At 37.9% G+C, this 20145-nt stretch overlaps 1 protein-coding gene across 2 annotated transcripts in view; it reads left to right on the forward strand.

Annotated features, from left to right (window-relative positions):
* Nucleotides 1-20145, forward strand: part of CFH (complement factor H) — a 328111-nt gene that overhangs the window by 55986 nt on the left and 251980 nt on the right. The gene's annotated exons all lie outside the window — the stretch shown is intronic.

Here is a 20145-nt window from a genome sequence, read left to right on the forward strand (position 1 = left end):
TTATGTCAGAGTGTGTTTTGCCCATGTTTTCCTCTAGGAGTTTTATAGTTTCTGGTCTTACATTTAGATCTTTAATCCATTTTGAGTTTATTTTTGTGTATGGTGTTAGAAAGTGTTCTAGTTTGATTCTTTTACAAGTGGTTGACCAGTTTTCCCAGCACCACTTGTTAAAGAGATTGTCTTTTCTCCATTGTATATTCTTGCCTCCTTTGTCAAAGATAAGCTGTCCAGATGTGCATGGATTTATCTCTGGGCTTTCTATCTTGTTCCATTGATCTATGTTTTTGGCATTGTGCCAGTACTGTGCTATCTTATGGACTGTAGCTTTGTAATATACTCTGAGTCAGGTAATTGATTTCTCCAGTTCCATTCTTCTTTCTCAAGATTGCTTTGGCTATTCGAGATTTTTTTGTATTTCCATACAAATTGTGAATTTATTTATTCTAATTCTCTGAAGAATGCCATTAGTAGCTTGATAGGAATTGCATTGAATCTATAGATTGCTTTTTGTAGTATACTCATTATCACTATATTGATACTTTTGATCCACGAACATGGTATATTTCTATATCTATTTGTGTTCTTTGAGTTTTTCATCAATGTTTTATAGTTTTCTATATATATGTCTTTTGTTTCTTTAGGAAGATTTATTCCTATTTTATTCTTTTCATTGCACTGGTGAATGGAATTGTTTCCTTAATTTCTCTTTCTGTTTTCTCATTGTTAGTGTATAGGAATGCAAGGGATTTCTCTGTGTTAATTTTATATCCTGCAACTTTACTATATTCATTGACTAGCTCTAGTAATTTTCTGGTAGTGTCTTTAGGGTTTTCTATGTAGAGGATCATGTCATTTGCAAACAGTGAGAGTTTTACTACTTTTTCCTGATCTGGATTCCATTTATTTCTGTTTTCTCTTCTGATTTCTATGGCTAAAACTTCCAAAATTATGTTGAATAGTAGTAGTGAGAGTGGGCACCTTTCTCTTGTTCCTGACTTTAGGGAAAATACTTTCAAGTTTTCACCATTGAAGGTAATGTTTGCTATGGGTTTATCATATATGGCCTTTATTATTCTCAGTTATGTTCCTTCTATGCATGCTTTCTGGAGGGTTTTTATCATAAATGGATGTTGAATTTTGTCAAAAGCTTTCTCTGCATATATGGAGATAATCATATGGTTTTTATCTTTTAATTTGTTAATGTGGTGTATCACATTGATTGATTTGTGAATATTGAAGAATCCTTGCATCCCTGGGATAAAGCCCATTTGGTCATGATGTATGATTTTTTTAATATGTTGTTGGATTTTATTTCCTAGAATTTTTTAAAGGATTTTTGCATCTATGTTCATCAGTGATATTGGTCTGTGGTTTTCATTTTTTTGTGGCATCTTTGTCTGGTTTTGGTATTAGGGTGATGGTGGCCTCATAGAATGAGTTTGGCAATTTACCTTTCTCTACAATTTCCTGGAAGAATTTGAGTAGGATAGGTGTTAGGTCTTCTCTGAATTTTTGGTAGAATTCGGCTGTGAAGCCATCTGATCTTGGGCTTTTGTTTAGTGGAAGATTACGGATTACAGTTTCATTTCTGTGCTTGTGATGGGTCTGTTAAGATTTTATCTTTCTTCCTGGTTCCGTTTTTGAAGGTTAGACTTTTTTAAGAATTCATCCATGTCTTCCAAGTGGTCCATTTTATTGTCATAAAGTTGCTGGTAGTCTCTTATGATCCTTTGTATTTCTGTGTTGTCTGTTGTGATTTCTCCATTTTCATTTCTAATTCTGTTGATTTGATTCTTCTCCGTTTGTTTCTTGATGAATCTGGCTAATGGTTTTTCTATTTTATTTATCCTCTCAAAGAACCAGCTTTTAGTTTTGTTGATTTTTGCTATAGTCTCCTTTGTTTCTTTTTCAATTACTTCTGCCCTAGTTTTTATGAGTTCTTTCCTTCTATTAACCCTGGGGTTCTTCATTTCTTCTTTTTCTAGTTGCTTTAGGTGTACAGTTAGGTTATTTATTTGATTTTTCTCTTGTTTCTTGAGGTAAGCTTGTAATGCTATGAACCTTCTCCTTAGCACTGCTTTTACTGAATCCCTTAGGTTCTGTGTTGTTGTGTTTTCATTTTCATTCATTTCTAAGCATATTTTGATTTCATTTTTAATTTCTTCCATGATTTGTTGGTTATTCAGAAGCATGTTGTTTAGCCTCCATATATTTTTATTTTTAATAGATTTTTTTCCCTCTGTAGTTGACATCTAATCTTACTACATTGGGATCAGAAAAGACGCTTGGAATGATTTCAATTTTTTGAATTTACTAAGGCTAGATTTATGGCCCAGTATGTGATCTATCCTGTAGAAGGTTCCATGTGCTCTTGAGAAAAAGGTGAAATGCATTGTTTGGGGGTGAAATATCATATAGATATTCATTAGGTCTAACTAGTCCATTGTATCATTTATAATTTGTGTTTCCTTGCCAATTTTCTGTTTAGTTGATCTATCCATAGGTGTAAGTGGGATATTAAAGTCTCCCACTATTATTGTGCTACTGTTAATTTCCCCTTTCACACTTGTTAGCATTTGCCTTACATATTGCAGTGTGCTTATGTTGGGTGCATATATATTTATAATTGTTATATCTTCTTCTTGGATTGATCCTTTGATCATTATTTAGTGTCTTTCTTTGTCATTTTTCATGGCCTCTATTTTAATAGTATATTTTGTCTGATATGAGTATTGCTCCTCCTGCTTTTTTTTGGTCTGCATTTGCTTGAAATATATTTTTCCAGCCCTCTACTTTCAGTCTGTATGTGTCCCTTGTTTTGAAGTGGGTCCCTTGTAGACAGCATATATAGGCATCTTGTTTTTGTATCCATTCAGCCAGTCTTTGTCTTTTGGTTGGGGCATTCAACCCATTTACATTTTGGGTAATTATTGTTAAGTATGATTCCATTGCTATTTATTTTGTTGTTTTGGATTCAAGTTAATAAACCTTAATAGCTTCCCTTGTAGCTCAATTGGTAAAGAATCTGGCTGCAGTGCAGGAGACCCGGGTTCGATCCCTTGTTTGGGAAGATCCCTGGGAGATGGAAATGGCAAACCACTCCAGTATCCTTACCTGGAAAATCTCATGGACACAGGAGCTTGGTGGGCTGTCATCCTTGGGGTCACAAAGAAACGGGCATGTCTGAGTAACTAACACTTACTTACTTATAAACCTTTTCTTTGTTTCCTGTCTAGAGTAGTTCCTTTATCATTTGTTGAAGTGCTGGTTTGCTGGTGATGAATTCTCTCAGCTTTTGTTTGTCTGTAAAGCCTTTCATTTCTCCTTCATATTTGAATGAGATCCTTACTGGGTATAGTAATGTGGGTTGTAGGCTTTTCTCTTTCATCACTTTAAGTATGTCCTGCCAATCCCTTCTGGCCTGAAGAGTTTCTGTAGAAAGACCAGCTGTTATCCTTATGGAAATCCCCTTGTGTGTTATTTGTTGATTTTCCCTTGCTGCTTTTAATATTTGCTCTTTGTTTTTGATCTTGGTTAATTTGATTAATATGTGTCTTGGGGTGTTTCACCTTGGGTTTATTCTGTTTTGGAACCTCTGGCTTTCTTGGACTTGGTTGGCTCTTTTCTTCCATATTTTGAGAAAGTTTTCAACTATTATCTCCTCAAGTATTTTCTCATGGCTTTTCTTTTTGTCTTCTTCTGGGACCCCTATGATTCAAATGTTGGGGCATTTAACATTGTCCGAGAGGTTTCTGATGTCCTCATTAAAATTTTTTTTTTCTTTTTTCCTCTCTGCTTCATTTATTTCCACCATTCTATCTTCTACCTCACTTATCCCATCCTCTGCTTCAGTTATTCTACTGTTGGTTCCCTCCAGAGTTCCTTTGATCTTATTTATTATTGCAGTATTCATTATTGATTGATTCTTTTTTTATCTCTTCTAGGTCCTTGTTAAACATTCTTGCATCTTCTCAATCCTAGTTTCTAGTCTATTTATCTGTAACTTCACTTTGTTTTCAAGATTTCGGGTCATCTTTACTATCATTATTCCAAATTCTTTTTGAGGTAGACTCCCTATCTCCTCCTCTTTTGTATGGTTTGTTGGGGATTTATCCTGTTCCTTTACCTTCTGAATATTTCTCTGCCTTTTCATTTTATTTAGATTGTTCTGTTTGTGGTGGCCTTTCTGTATGCTGGAAGTTTGTGGTTCCTCTTTATTGTTGACTAAAAATAAAGGAAGGTTGCTCCCTGTGGGTGTGGTTGGACATTTGGCTTGTCAAGGTTTCCTGGTTATGGAAGCTTGAGTCCATGTTCTGGTGGGTGGAGCTGGATCTCTTCTTTCTGAGTGCAGTGAAGTGCCCAGTAGTGAGTTTTGAAGTGTCTATGGGTTTGGTGTGACTTTGAACAGCCTGTATATTGAAGCTCAAGGCTATGTTCCTGTGTTGCTGGAGAATTAGCATGGTATGTCTTGCTCTGGAACTTGTTGGCTCTTGGGTGGAACTTGGTTTCAGTGTAGGTATGCAGGGTTTGAGATGTGCTCTTGTAGATTAATGTTCCCTGGAGTCAGGAATTGTCTGGTGTTCTTAAGTTTTGGATATAAGTCTCTTACCTCATGCTTTCAGTCTTAATCTTACAGTAGCCTCAAGACTTCTCCATCCATTCAGCACTGCTGATAAAACATCTAGATAAATGGTGAAAAGAATCTCCACAGTGAGGGACACCCAGAAAGGTTCACAGAGTTACATGGAGAAGAGAAGAGGGAGGAGGAAGACAGAAGTGACCAAGAGGTGAAGAGGGGAATCCAAAGGGGAGAGAGCAATTTATCCAATAATCAATTCCCTATGTGTTGTCCACAGTCTGGAACACCCAGAGAGGTTCACAGAATTAAATAGAGAAGAGAAGAGGGAGAAGAGAGATAGAGGTGACCACGAGGAGAAGAGGGGCCATCAAAAGGGGAGAGACCAATCTAGCCAGGAATCAGTTCCCTAAGTGTTCTCCATAGCCCAGAACACCCAGAGAGATTAAGAGTTAGGTAGAGAAGCATACGGGGAGGGAGGAGATAGAGGTGACCTGGGTGAGAAGAGGGAGAGTTAAAAGGGGAGAGAGCAATCAAACCAGTAATCACACCCCTAAGTAAAAATGGGTACTGAAGATTAGATTCTTAAAGGTACAAAATTGATAACAGATAACAAAAAGCAAAGATTTAAAATCTAGAGTAGAGGTTAGACTCTGAAAAATGCAACATTAAAAATACAAAACCAATCACAAATTATAAAAAATACATATGTGAAATTTGCTTTAAAAAATAGGGTCTTTTTTGCAAGGTAATAATAGGTTATAAAAATGAAAATTAAAGGAATAATAAAGAAGTGAAAAATTAAAAAATGATAATAGTAAAAATATATCTAGGAATTTCTCTGGAGCTCTTGAGGGCAGTGTGGGGTCAGTTCAGTTTCAAATAGTTCCTTGTTCCAGCTTATACTTCTTTTCAAGGTCTACAGGCCCCTTCCAGTGCTTGGTCAATGCTAACTACAGGGTTTCAATCTGTTGTGCCTGTCACTTCGCGAGCAGTTCCCTGTTATTTGTTTATTTTGGCCTCCTCTGTTTGCAAGTCTCTTCAGTGTCTAATTTCCACCCTGACACAAGGGGGTGAGGTGGTCACTTATTTAGGCTCACTTGTTCAGCAGTGCTGTGGGGAGGGAGGAATACTACAAACAAATATCACTGGCATGTGTGGGGAGTGCCCACAGTGTCTGGACCACACTGGGTTGCCCTAGCTCATGGTGCCTGCACTTTCCCTGTCTACACTGCTCAGACTCCAGGTTGCTTGAAAGGGGAACTTTCCAAAGCGGGCCTTAGTTTGCATGCACTTTCCAGGTCTAAGCTGCTCAGGTTCAGGTTCTCCATAAAGGCATAGACTCGGCTGGGCCTGCGTTTTGTGTCTTTCCCAAGTCCAAGAAGCTCAGGTAACCAGGTGCTTGGCGAGCGCACTGTCCCAGGTGTGCAGTGAGTCTTATCACCTCTCTGGTCCCAGTCTCTTGGTTTACTGGGTGCGCTGCAAGAGCGCTGTCTCAGGTGTGCTGTGTGTCTCCCCTGAGGGGCTGATTTCAGGTTGCAACCGTCCTGGCAGATGTCAACCGACCAATATCCCAGGAAGACGTGGTTAGCAAGTGGGAGCCTCCTCCCAGTTTGGTGGAGGATGCTGTCTCTGGGGCCAAAATTGCCCCTTGCCTTCTGGCTCTGGCTGTTACCTGCCTGCCTCTCTGCCTCCGGTGGGGCAGGGGGTGGGAGGGTGGCGGGGGAGGAGCTGGTCTGCAGCCTGCTAGCCCTCCTTTGGCATTCGCTCAATCCTTTGTTCTGTGAGCGGGCCAGCATGTGGCTTAGGTTAGAGCTTTTCTTTCTCCCTCTCTCTCTCTTTTTTCCATCTCTCTCTCAGTCCCACAGTTTGTGTTGCTATCTCATGTTAGCTCCCTCAGATTGTCCTCAGGGCATACAGGACTGGTCCTTAACCCTAAGTAATGGAACAGTGCCTCCCCCACTTGCTGGTGGCAGATGTGAGCGTTTGAGACATTTCTCCGCTTAGAGTTGTGGTTAAGGCACGTATTCTGTTTGTTTTTTTTTCCCCCTCCCTGTTATGTTGCCTTCTTCCTGGTGCTTCAGACATTAAAGCATCTGCCCGCAATGCAGGAGACCTGGGTTCGATCCCTGGGTAGGGAACATCCCGTGGAGAAGGAAATGGCAACCCACTCCAGTATTCTTGCCTGGAAAATCCCATGGACAGAGGACTCTGGTAGGCTACAGTTCATAGGGTCGCAAAGAGTCGGACACAACTGAGCGACTTTACTTTCTTTCTTTCTTTCACTTTATGTTGCCCTCTGAGATTCCAAAACTCCCCACAGACCCACTGGTGAGAGGGTTTCCTGGTGTTTGGAAACTTCTCCCCCTTCACAACTCCCTTCCCAGGATGGACCTCTGTTCCTAACTCTTTTGTCTCTCTTTTTGTCTTTTACATTTTGTCCTACATCCTTTGGAAGAGAATGGGCTACCTTTCTGGGTGCCTGGTGTCCTCTGCCAGTGTTCAGAAGTTGTTTTGGGGAAGTTGCTCAGCATTCAAATGATCTTTTGATTAATTTGTGGGGGAGAAAGTGATCTCCTGTGCTATTCCTCTGCCATCTTAAGACCGCTCCCCAATTAGCATTTTCTTAATTGTTTTGGGTTTTTTGTAGGTCTTTCCTTTGTCTTATGCTTATTGCCTATATGTCTCTTTAATATATGTTGTAAAGCTGGTTTGGTGGTGCTAAATTCTCTTAACTACTGCTTGTCTGTAAAGTTTTAATTTTCCCATCAATTTTGAATGAAATCCTTGCCAGGTAAAGTAATCTTGCTTGTAGATTTCCCCCTTTCAGCACTTTAAAGATATCCTGCCATTCCTTTCTGGAACATCAGCTGTGAATTGAATGGGTTTTCCCTTGTGTGTTACTTGTTGCTTTTCCCTTGCTGCTTTTAATATTCTTTCCTTGTGTTTAATCTCTGTTGGTGAGTATGTGTCTTGACGTGTTTCTGCTTGAATTTATCTTGTATTGGACTCTCTGTGCTTCTTGAACTTGATTGACTATTTCCTTTCCCATGCTGGGAAGGTTTTCAACTATATTATCTTCAAAAAATTGCTCAGTGGTTTTCTTTTTCTCTTCTTCCTCTGGGACCTCTATAGCTCAAATGTGTTTAATACTGTCCCAGAGGTCTCTGAAGCTCTCCTCATTTATTTTCATTCTTTTTCCTTTACTCTGCTCATCAGTAACTATTTCAACCATTCTATCTTCCAGCTCATTGTTCCATTCTTCTGCTTCAGTTACTCTATTATTGTTTCCTTCTAGAGTATTTTTGGCTTCCCTGGTGGCTCAGAGGTTAAAAGCACCTGCCTCCAATGCAGGAGACTCGGGTTTGATCCCTGGGTTGGGAAGATCCCCTGGAGAAGGAAATGGCAATCCACTCCAGTATTCTTGCCTGGAGAATCCCTTGGATGGAGAAGCCTAGTAGGTTACAGACCACGGGGTCGCAAAGAGTCAGACACGACTGAGTGACTTCACCTTACCTTACCTTAGAGTATTTTTAATTTCAGTAATTGTGTTATTCATCTTTGTTTGTTTATTTATTTCTTCTATATCCTTGGTAATTGTGTTAATTGTGTTGATTGCTTCTTGGCATTTTATGCATTATATTTTCAAGGTTTTGGAACATCTTTACCATCATTATTCTGATTTTTTTTTCAGGTATTTGAACTACTTCCTCTTAGGGTTTATTTTATTTTTTATTTTTAGGTCTTGTGTGCTTCTAGTTTGTTCCTTCATTTGAGCAATATTTTTTTACCTTTGCTTTTTTTCATTATTACATTTGATGTCTCCTCTTCTCAGGCTTTCATGTCGAGTTCCTCCTTCCTTTTGGTTTCTGGCCTTGGTGTGTAAGGTTGTGCCAGTGGTTTGTGTAGGCTTCTTTTGGGTGTGACTTTTGTTTGTACTCTGGTGAAAGGAGGTAAGTTTTCTTTTCTTTTTTTTCTTTTTTTTTCCCCTCTGATGGGCAGGGCTGTATGAGGTGGCAGTCCTGTTTGCTGATGACTGGGTTTGTGTTTTTATCTTTTTTTTTTTTTTTTTTTGGGTGAGGCATCCTATACTGGGTGCTGCTGGCAGTTGGGTGATGCCAGGTGTATACAGGTGGAGGCTTTTATGGGAATTCTCACTAATAAATACTCCCTGGGGTTAGGAGTTTTACAGCAGTCTAGACTCTTGTCAGTGCTCCCACTTCAAAGGTTCTGGGCCTGATCTCTGGCCAGGGAAGTGAGATACCACAGGTGGTTTGTAATGGCATTAAAGGGGATAAAACAAACGCACTAAAACAAGAAACAAACTACAAACCTCAGACAAATGGCAGATACAAAATCAGGCAAGTACTAACAAAAAAGTGGGAAATATACACACATGTATACACACATAAACAAAACCAAACAGTGGAAAAAAAAATAAAAGTAGAAGAGATTGATCCAGTGAGCAAAGTAAAGTAAGAATGATATCAATTAGTTATTAACAAATCTGACTAAAAGTGTAAACTGGAAAACAAATTCAGAGCCATATGTCAACTGGGGAATAAAAACAACTAAAGCAAAACAGACTAATAAACATAGTGAGGAAATGCAAGAAAAAGAAAAAAAAGAAAGAAATGCTAGAAAAGCAAATTTAAATACAGGTAGATAAAGAAGTTTTACATAGATTAAAGAAAAACAAGCAACAGAAAAAGAATAAGAAAAGTAAGCAAAAGAATATATGTGGAAAAATAGTGCTAATAATTTTTTTAAAAACTTTGAAAATTAAAGAGGAAAACAACCCTCAAAACCACAAAAGACCAATGTAGAGGCAGAAGTATTTAAAGGAAATTAAATGTGTGGTTAAAAAAATTTCTCAAAAGTGTAAATAGATTTAATTGTAGTATTAAAATCAACAGCTACAACAACAGAGAGCAAAAAACAAGTAAAAATTTAAAAACCCAGTAGCAACTTCTAAATAAATTAAAGTATAAGAATAATAAATATTTTTCTTGAATCAGCTGTCAGCATCCTTTTCCTCAATGTGGGTCACAGTCCACCTCACCTCCCTAGGATGCCCTCCAGTTCTGGGTCTTACCTGTTGTGGCCGCAGCTCAGACTCTCATCTGGTCCTACTCTTGCATGTTATTGCTCTAATGTCCACATCTGCCAGTGCTAGTGTGTTTTCTTTTGCAGGAATTCTCATTGTCCTTTATATATTCCATAGATACAAAGTCTGCCAGTTGATCATGTGGATTTAATCTTCAGCTTGTACCACTGATGGGAATGTTTTGGTTCTATTCCTTAGCCACCTGCCCCTGGATTTCACTTGTGGTTTTATCTCCACCTTTGCATGTGAGTTGTCCACAGGAGTGTGCTCCTGAGGCTCCCCTGGAGGACTTGGGTGTGCCCCAGGGAGAACTGAATGTGGAGGTGGTGCAGTTGCTTGGTTTGCAGGGACCCTGGCAGTACCAGGTACTAAGGGGAGCCACTGGCTAGGACAGCAGGAAATATGATGCCCTTAGGGTTTTTTTGTAGCCTCTGCTTGCTCTGTCCTTGTGGGATTGAGCTACGGAGTGACACAGGAGCTTGGATAATGAGGACCACGGCAACGCCGGATACATAGCTGTGGCTATTGTCACAGGAGGTATGTAACTATTAGGGTTTTTCTAGCTTCTGACAGCTCTGCCCAATGAGGATTGAGCATGGAGGTGACACATCTGCTTGAATTATGGGTACCCTGGCAGTGCCATGCATGCAGGGAAACCAACTGACTCAGCTGCAGAGGCGATGGTCCTATTAGAGTCTTTTCCTAGCTTCTGGCAGCTGGCCATCAGAGGGCCTCTTTGGCTGGTCCTTCTCTGTTGCTTCACCCCTTCAGGCGCTTACAGGCCCCCCAGTTGGGGTCATTGTTGTTCTTCGCATCAGGAACTTAAAGATAACCCTGGCTGGGGTCCTTCTGTGTTGCTTTGCACGTCAGGTCCTTAGAGGGCCACCCTCCCTGTGTTGTTTCAGCTGTCTGGTGCTGATATTTGCAGAGAGAGAGGCCATAGAGATGGCTCCATCCTCTGTGTGTGACTCAGCAGTATCACGCTGCCTCCAGGTTAGCTGGCTTTCCTTCATAAACATGCTCTCCTCTCTCAGGTTCCCTCACACCATCTTCCTTCAGTCAACAGCAGACCTGCCCTAGGATTGCTTTCCAATCTATGTTCCAGCTCCAACCTGAAGCACTTTCTAGGAGACTTGCATCCCTGTCTGGTGTAGGTACAGCTATGGCAAGGATTGTCTGTGTGATCCTCATTCCATTGAGACTCTCACTGGTCAGCTGCTTCACTCTCCAACAGTCTCAGGGCTTCACCTTTGTCGCAAACATTTGCCTTCCCATGCAGCTCTGTCCCTGCTTCAGTTCCCAACCCCAGATGCAGATCCAGTTCTACTCACTCTCCTTTTTTTTTTTGCCCTCCTTCCTTTGTCCTGCTGAGTGTTGCCTGGTTCTATATATTCTTTTCCAGTGGTCAGGCTCTCAGCTGGTGTTCTGCAAGATCTTCTGTGTCTGGAGGTGTATTCCTGATGTATCTGTGGAGAGAGATGACCTCCACGTGCACCTACTCTTCTGCCATCGTGGATCTCAGTATGGTATAGAGCCCACACCTCATTCCAAGTCAGGATTACTGTGGGCAGTTGTTGAATTCTGTTGTTGGGTCGGGATAAAAAGCAATGGGTATCTTGTTCTTCTCATTTGAACATACTTCTCAGTTGATCATTTTTCTTGACTCTCTGTTGATATCTGTGCATTAGACTAAACATCCACTTGTCCTAGTCTTCACAGATTGGCCTCAGAAGTAGAGCCTTTCCAGCATTCAGCCTTTTCAATCAGCCTGGACAGAATTTTTGTTACCTCTCTAACCTCTGTGCTCATCCAAACTTCTGTGTTTGTAGTCAGCCTCCTCCAGTAGTCGAGAGTATGCAGTGATCTACGTCAGAATACTTGGTGGAGCAGGCAACTGGAGTTTATCACCTAGCTCACTCTGCACTGACCTGAGGAAAGGAGCTGTGGTTAATGCCTGCATGCTGCTTCAAACTCTGTGCCTTCTGCACCATGGTTTAGCTCTCTGTAGTATCCAGGCACAACTGCAAATTTTGGGTTTCATCAGCTCTCAGGGACAGGTTAGTTAGAAGCCAGTTCCTCAGGCAGAGCGGGAAAAGATGAAGGTCCACATGTGCCGTCTGACTCCTTCCATGGAGAAACTGGGAGTTGCTCACTCTTCATTAAGCTAGGGGAAGACCTGTGTGAAGTGCTGGTACAGATTCATAACTGCCACTTCATTTCTATAATCCCAGGAGATTGGAAATCCTAGGCCTCCCAGAGGCAGGTAAATTGGAAGTTGGACCCTGGACTAGCATTTGCAAAATCAGAGACTTAGATGGTGGATCAAACTCTTTGCTCCTCCAGGAGAAGCTGGGAGTTGAGTGTTCCCTGCAAACTGTATGGTCCTCTGCTGCATGGATTTTATTGCAGGAATGTGTCTTAGTTTTCCCTCCCACTTAGGATTTTGGCATTTTCTCACTTGCCTTGAATGCAGAACTTCTCATTTACTGTTTCTATTTCAAATAGAAGGAGCTGATACACACATAGCTGTTAATTCAGTGTGTCTGTGGAGGGAAGGAGAGGTCAAGGTGGCCTATTCCACTCTCTTACTAATATCACTGCAGTGTTTCCAAATTATACGTGTTGGGCTTGTTTACTTTTCTATTCAGTTTTAAGGAAAAGCAATTATTGATTTTCAGTCTTTATCATTACTATTATTGCTATGTAATTTTAAAATTCCCCTCAGCACCCTTTTGTGTCATCTCATAAATCATATAAAACTTTACTTATCATGGTTTTATTTTCATTCAACTCAAAATATTCAAAGTTTTCTCTTTTGATTTCTTTTTTATCCGTGAAGTACTAAAAAAATTAGCTGAATTCTATGAAGATATCTAGTAGGTGACAGAATTGTATTTTTCCAAGTTTATTTATTCATGGTTTGAAGGATCAATATCTTGTCCTTAGTAAAATGAATGGATGTATTAATCTTTGTCATCTTCATTGAACTCCATGTACTGATATGGCTTTAAGCACTCAGTTTTGATGACAACATTTCAAATTCTCAGAGACAAAGGCTGGGGTAACTATGGTGGAAGATTCCGTGATCATCACCTGATCTGTGTTCTGGGTTGTGTAAGAGAGCCAGACAATACTTTCAACAAGTCCCAGGAAAGGAAACCCATTGCTAAAAGATTTCTGACATGCTGTGGGATTCCAGATCCTTTAGACAAACAGATTTCTAATAATTTCCTAGGAGGGATTCAGAGTATTTTAAATCTTGTTTTGTTCTAGAAAATAGAAATCAAGTGTTTTGGTTTAATATCTTTGGAAACTCATAGTTCTTTTTTTTTTTTTTCTCTTTCAGAGGACCTTAAGTGATTAGAAATTTCCTTGGTTTATATTCATAAACAACTCCCCTTTTTTGGTATCATTACCTTATTTGGGTTCTTATGAAATGTGTATCAAATATATGATTACCTTTTCTTTATGCTTTCTCCCTTTTAGAAACATGTTCAAAATCCGAAATAAGAATTGAGAATGGATTTTTGTCTGAATCTGCCTTTAAGTATCCCCTAAATACACAAACAGAATATAAGTGTAAACCAGGATATGTAACAGCAGGTGGTAACACATCAGGGTTAATTACATGTCTGCAGAATGGATGGTCAGCTCAACCTATATGCATTAGTAAGTAATTCATTATTTTAGTATTCTTTATCCTGATGATAACTATACAGAAGTATTCTTTAACTTTGTTCTTTTTTCCCTTTTTTTTTTTCTTTCTTTCTTTTTGTTTTTGCTGGGGCAGGGTCATATGAAGTGCTTTCTGGTTCCATGGCTGTATTTGAAAAGATCAATTACAAAGCTTTGAAAAATGTATTTTTTTTTTGCCTTTAATGATTAATTACAAGTGGAATAGAATATCATTGTAATATTTAGTTCAACATTTTTCAATTTAAAACATCCTGTGACTAAAAACTAATTTTGCTAAGAGCCTTACCTCTCTTCCGGGATAAATTCATTTGTTTTCAGCTGAGACCTTTATGCTGATTGCATCTGGTTTTATTTTAGGAGACTCTTAAGCCAGAGTCTCTGTTCCTAAGCCTAAAAGTTATGTTTTTAAGAAAAGCTGTGAGGCCATGTTGCATAAACTTCAAATAATATGATATATAATTCATATGTTTGAGTCTCTAGGATAGATATCCTTGTGAAAAATTCTTAGGAAATCTTCATAAACATCTAGTTAGTGGAGACAGAGAAACACTTCTAGACAGGACCAAATTTTGCTCTGCTGAAGGTTTTTCTTGTAGCAACACATAGATGTTTATGAAGATTTTCTAAGAACAATTAATGAGTTTGTCTTATTTGTCCCAAAGCTACACAGTGATATTTTTGAAGTGATATTTTACATTTTCACTTTAAGTGAAGTGGGTATTTATAATCCCTTTCTACTGTTGCATTTTGTTTTTTCCAGTGTCTATACTTGCTACAGGCACTACACCCTCAAAATGAAAAAAGTTGCACATATCAAACTTATTTTATTTTAATATATGACAGTTTTCCATTTTAACAGTCTTTTATGAAAAATGTCTCTATTATTATATATTACTAATATAATTTTGCTTTAACACATTATGAAATTTTGAAGTAAATTATTTAAATTACTAACATCAATCTATGGTGTTAGTGAAAACAGATTAATTGTTAACATTTTTCTTGTAAATAGCTATAAATAAAGAATTATGTCTGTATTCAACCTTGATAAGTATAAAAGAATATACAACCATTTGAAATATAGTTGGAAAAGGAAAATCAGCATGTGGATTTTAAAAATTTTATAGCATCTTCAAAAAATTAACTTGCCTTTTGAAAATTGCTTTTTTTTCAGTGAAGTTTTCTATGGCAAATATGTCACAACTGCTGATTAATTTGGCATATTCAGAAAATGCTGTTATGAAAATAGCAAAATATTCTGTAATGGTTTATTTTAATACTCGCATTGGAAAAAAATGCATAAGTACAGCAACTGGGGAACATGTTCATAAAGTAAATAATTCAGGAACATTAAGTGTTGAGAAAAATGTTGCATAGAAATACACTTGTTTTCACTTTGAGTAATTATTTCAGGACAGTGATATGTCACTGGCATTCTTGGCTAATTTTTTATGATTAGTACATACTAATTGGTGAAGCCCTTTTCTCTTGAGATGAAACTCAATCAAATTGCCCACTAAATAGTATTAGAAATGAAATCGCAATCCCATTATCCCTTAGAATCCTGTGACAGGCCAGTATTTGAGAAGGCCAAAGTCAAAAGTGATGGCACGTGGTTCAGGGTGAATGACAGGCTGGACTATGAATGTCTTGATGGGTATGAGACTCGAGATGGACGAACCACAGACTCCATAGTATGTGGTCAAGATGGCTGGTCCGATAAAGCTGCATGCTATGGTAAGTGCTCTTTTCCAGATGTTCTTTCCTTCAAGATAAGCAAAATTTAACAGTAATTGTCAGAAGTGTTTGATTTTTACCAAATTACACTGATCTAGAATCATCTTTAAGGAATGATGCTTCCTTCTACTTTAATGTAAACTGGAAGGAGGGGAAGTTTTAAAGTCCAACGACTCACTCAATACCAAAATGACAGGGTTTTGCAACCTGTTCAAGTATTTGCTCCTGAGTTTCTGCTTATACCTCCTACCTTGAATGTTAACTTCTGCAGGTTTTGACAGGTGCTTTTTATTTTCTGACTTTGACAAGTTCTGAGGACAATGACCTGAATCTCTTTTATTTTGCCAATCAGATGTGTTTTTTCCAGGATTGGAAATAAGGCTTCAGTTTCTGGTAAGCTGAGTGGATGTTGAGTGTCCCAAGTCAAGGGAAGAGTTATGGGCAAACTTTGGCAGCAAAGTAATATTTGGAAAATATGAAGGTGGGTGGATTCTACTGAATGAGAGAGGATTTTATGAGCTGAAGCTGATATGAGGCAAACGAAAGATAAGCTGGGTTATTTCAAGGCATATTAACATTGATTGATTTTATGATTCATGAAAAGGCATAGGGAATTTTAAGAAAAGGAATGATATAATTTTATTTGGATTTTTGAAGGCCGTTTGTGGATTTTTCTGTATGTTGTGCTTATGATGGACAAGAGAAGATTCAAGAAACCATGTGGGGTGAGAAAATGTGGGGATTAGATAAATTCTTGGCTGAAGTGATTCAGACCAGAGAATAGATTTGGGACATATTTTCCTGGTAATAAATGCATGTAATGTTGCTAAATGTTGGTTGTCAGAAAGAGCAAAAGTTCAAGGGACTTATGTTTTGAATACCATTTTCTCATAAGCAAGCAAACAGATGGAAATGACTTTGTACGTGGTACTGGCAGGAGAAAGAACACTCTTGCAAGAGCATCACAACTTTGACCTGAACACATTGTGGTTGGGCCAATGGGGACCATAACCATAGGATACATCAACTGTAGTGTTGAATGAATAGGTTTAATCAGGAGATATACACATGAGATTATCACTCTGTAAGTGATGACATCAGATTAGAAAAGAATGTAGAATGAAAATAGAAGAAAGCTCAAGACTGAGTCCTGAAGCTTCCAACACTGAGGTGTCTGACAGAAGAAGAATAGATGGCAAAGTGGACAGAAAGAAAGGACGACCCAGAGAATTTAGGAGAAAAAATGTCAGAATGAATGTTGCATAGATTGGACAGAAGAAAATGATTTAAGAACAAGGGATAATAAATTGACTAATAGTAATTCCTATGGAATCAGGCTGAAATGGTTCTATATCCAATTCCACCATTTGCTAAGTATGAATCTAAGGGCAATAACCTATTTGAAGCTTTGTTCACTCCTCTGAATCTGTAAAAAGATTTAATATTTACAAATGTTCTAATATTTCAAAAGATCTTTTAGTTATTAAAATAAATTATTCATATACACTTGTCATAATGCCTGCCATACAGTTTAGTCAAGGAAATTGTAAACTAATTACATTAGAATAGTTACACTAATGAATACTTCTAATTTAGTTAAGCCAGGTTAAAAGACTAAAAATGTGGTGCCAACATTAATTGTGAGAGAGACAGTTTAAGATGGAGTAAACTGGGAAAAACCTACTTAGAATCTGCTAAATAAATTATTAGTAAGAAAGTCAGAGCCACAGAACAGAATATAGAAAAAAGAATGAAAAGAAATGAAGACAGCCTAAGAGACTGGACAACATTAAATGCATGAATATTTGCATTATAGGGGTCCCAGAAGGAAAAGAGAGGAAGCACCTGAGAAATATTTGAAGAGGTAATAGCTGAAAACTTCCCAAACACAGGAAAGGAAATAGTCAACCACGTCCAAAAAGCACAGAAAGTCCCAGGCAAGATAAACCCAAGGAGAAACACACCAAGACACATAGAAATAAAACTGACAAAAATTAAAGACAGAGGTAAAATATTAAAAGCAACAAGGGAAAAATTACAAATATCATACAAGGGAACTCCCTTCAGACTATCAGCTGATTTCTCAACAGAAACTCTACAAACCAGAAGGGAATAGCGAGATATATTTAAAGTGATGAAAGAGAAGAACCTACAACCAAGAATCCTCTACCCAGCAAGACTCTCCTTCAGATTTGATGGAGAAATCAAAAGCTTTCCAGACAAGCAAAGTTAAGAGAATACAGCATTACCAAACCAGCTTTACAACAAATGCTAAAGGAACTTCTCTAGGCAAGAGCCACAAAAGAAGGAAAAGACCTACAGAAAATAAACCCAAAACAATTAAGAAAACAGTATCATACATATTAATAATTACCTTTAAATGTAAATGGATTAAATGCACCAACCAAAAGACAGACTGGGTGGATGAAGACACGTGCATGTACGCACTTCCACTTACTACATCACTCTGCTTGATCTCCCCCTCAACTGTATGTAATTATTTTTTATTGTTAATTACTCATGTACTATTATGGCTTGCAATTGTAATTGTCTTTTATTTTATGTCTGGCTGTTGATTGTGAAAATTAATAAACATCTTTTACTATTGTGAAAAAAAAAAAAGAAATGCAATACAGCATGTGGACATAACTGAAAGGCTTGGTTGTGACAGAGAACAAGAGGTTCAGGATAGAGATTTCAGATAGACACACAGGGGAAGCTTATTAGAGGAACCGGCCAGGCTTGTTCAACAGTGTCCAGAGCCCAGGTAATTTCACTTTCAGGCTGTAGGCAAGCACCTAATATGTGCCAGAAGTTGCCTAAGAGTAATTGTGAAGAATACAGTGGGGGACGGTGGTATGTCTTTCAAGAGCTTTCATGCCAGTATGAAAAAAAAAAAAAGATGAATTACGGCAAATGATGAACCAAAAGTAAAAATATTTCTGTTATATTGTTCCAATAAGTGTGTTCTAAGAACAAAAGAATCCAAGTGCTTAGAAAGTAGGAGGGACTGCTGGTCAAGTTTATGTAGGAAGACGTCTATGCAAAGAAAGCCTGGAAACCATTCGTCAGCAGAGACGCACGCCTTTGCAGCAGCTGAGACAGCAAAGCAATTGGCTTATTTAAAAAAGGTCAGATGGTAAAGAATCTGCCTGCGATGCAGGAGACTTGGGTTCAATCCCTGGGTCAGGAAGATCTCTTGGAGAAGAAAATGGCAACCCTCTGCAGTATTCTTGCCTGAAGAATTCCATGGAATTTTGGCGAGCTGCAGTCCAGGGGATCACAAAGAGATGGACACGACTGAGCTACTAACAATTCTAAGTAAAGGGAAAGGCTTTTAAGATGATGATCATGGCTTTCTTACAGTCACTCTATGTGAAGACAGCAGTTGGAAAACAACCTTAATGACAAGATCTTTTTGTTGTTGTTAAAGCAGTATTTAACACAGTATGATAAAATAGGAATTTTACATAAGATAAGCATAAAATATGTAAACAAAGTCACATACCATTAGAAGTATTGCTATGTGGAAGTTTGGAATAAAATTTTAGGAAAGGAATCCCAATGGTTCTCATCAATAGTAACCGTTCCTTTAAGCTACAAAACTCAACATTAAAACAAAAGCAGAAACAAAGTTTTTGATTTTGGGGGGAGGGAGCATTACTTTTAAAACTAGTTAGCTTATATATAATTTTATTATAATGTTTGAAGAATTTTAGATAGTATGATCCTTCTTTTTGGTGAGATTCTAATTCTTAAATTCCAATTTTGAAGTTTATAAATGATTTAGCAATAAGAAGATTCCAAATAAAGAATAATGCAATTTTTGATAATATGTAGCAACCCCTGGTGGCTCAGATGGTAAAGAATCTGCCTACAATGTGGGAGACCTGGGTTTGATCCCTGGGTTAGAAAGATTCCCTAGAGAAGGGAATGACTACCCACTTCAGTATTCTTGCCCGGAGAATTCCATGGAGGAGCCTAGCCAGCTATACTCCATGGGGTCAAAAGGGTCAGACACACAGCAATGTCACAGATTTCATAGATTTTACACATTTTCAGTGATAAGTTTATACATTTTTAAAATGAATCAATAATTAAACATATATTAATAGTTAAGATCATTTATAGGTACAATAAGATTAGATGTTTGTATTGTCATATACATAATCAAGACACCTAGAATATGCCTATGTGACCTTGAACATGTTTACTCAGTTTGTTTCATGTTTCAATTTGATTTCTACACTTGTAGATAAAATTAAGTGATTTTTAATGTACATGTAACTCAAATACAAGAGAAATGTCTCTCTTGTGTGTTCTACTTTCCCAGTTATATTTTTTATAATACCATTTTTTCATTTGTATTCAATTTTAAAATTGTGTCTTTTTTTTTTATTCTGAGAGAATATTTATACATTTTGAAGCCAAAAAAGTAGCATTATATTTTATAAATGTCAGTGATAAAATCAGATACAGTATTAACAAGTTGACTTTACAAATAAATTATCAGGACATATATGTTGCTGCTCAATACCTTAATATTTCTCAAAAGTCCAAGATGAGTGCAGAGGGCGTGTAAAACCTAACATGTAATGTTTTTCAAGGAAGAGCGTTAATGTGCATTAATGTATGTCCTCTGTGTATGCAGTACCCAGCACCTCATTTTATGTGACACAAATGATATTTATTTTGCAACGGTTAAATATTCTCACTCAACTATTTTGATAGAAAGAGAATGCAGTATTCCCCAAATGGACACATACTTAAATGCTCATCCCAGGAAAGACACATTTAAAGTTGGAGATGTGCTGAAATTCTCCTGCAGTCAAGGCCTAATTATGGTTGGAGCAGATTCCATTCAGTGCTACCACTTTGGATGGTCCCCTAAACTTCCAACGTGTAAAGGTAAATATTTATCTGACAGTTTGTTGGAGCAAGAGTTGTGATTTCAGATATCAACCTTTTTATTTCTCTCCCTTAATTTTCTGTCCACTTCCAGTGCATCTATAGTCTAATGCATTAAGGC

This window comes from Oryx dammah, unplaced genomic scaffold (genome assembly GCF_014754425.2).
Source record: "Oryx dammah isolate SB20612 unplaced genomic scaffold, SCBI_Odam_1.1 HiC_scaffold_21, whole genome shotgun sequence".
In the NCBI taxonomy this organism is placed as follows: domain Eukaryota; kingdom Metazoa; phylum Chordata; class Mammalia; order Artiodactyla; family Bovidae; genus Oryx; species Oryx dammah.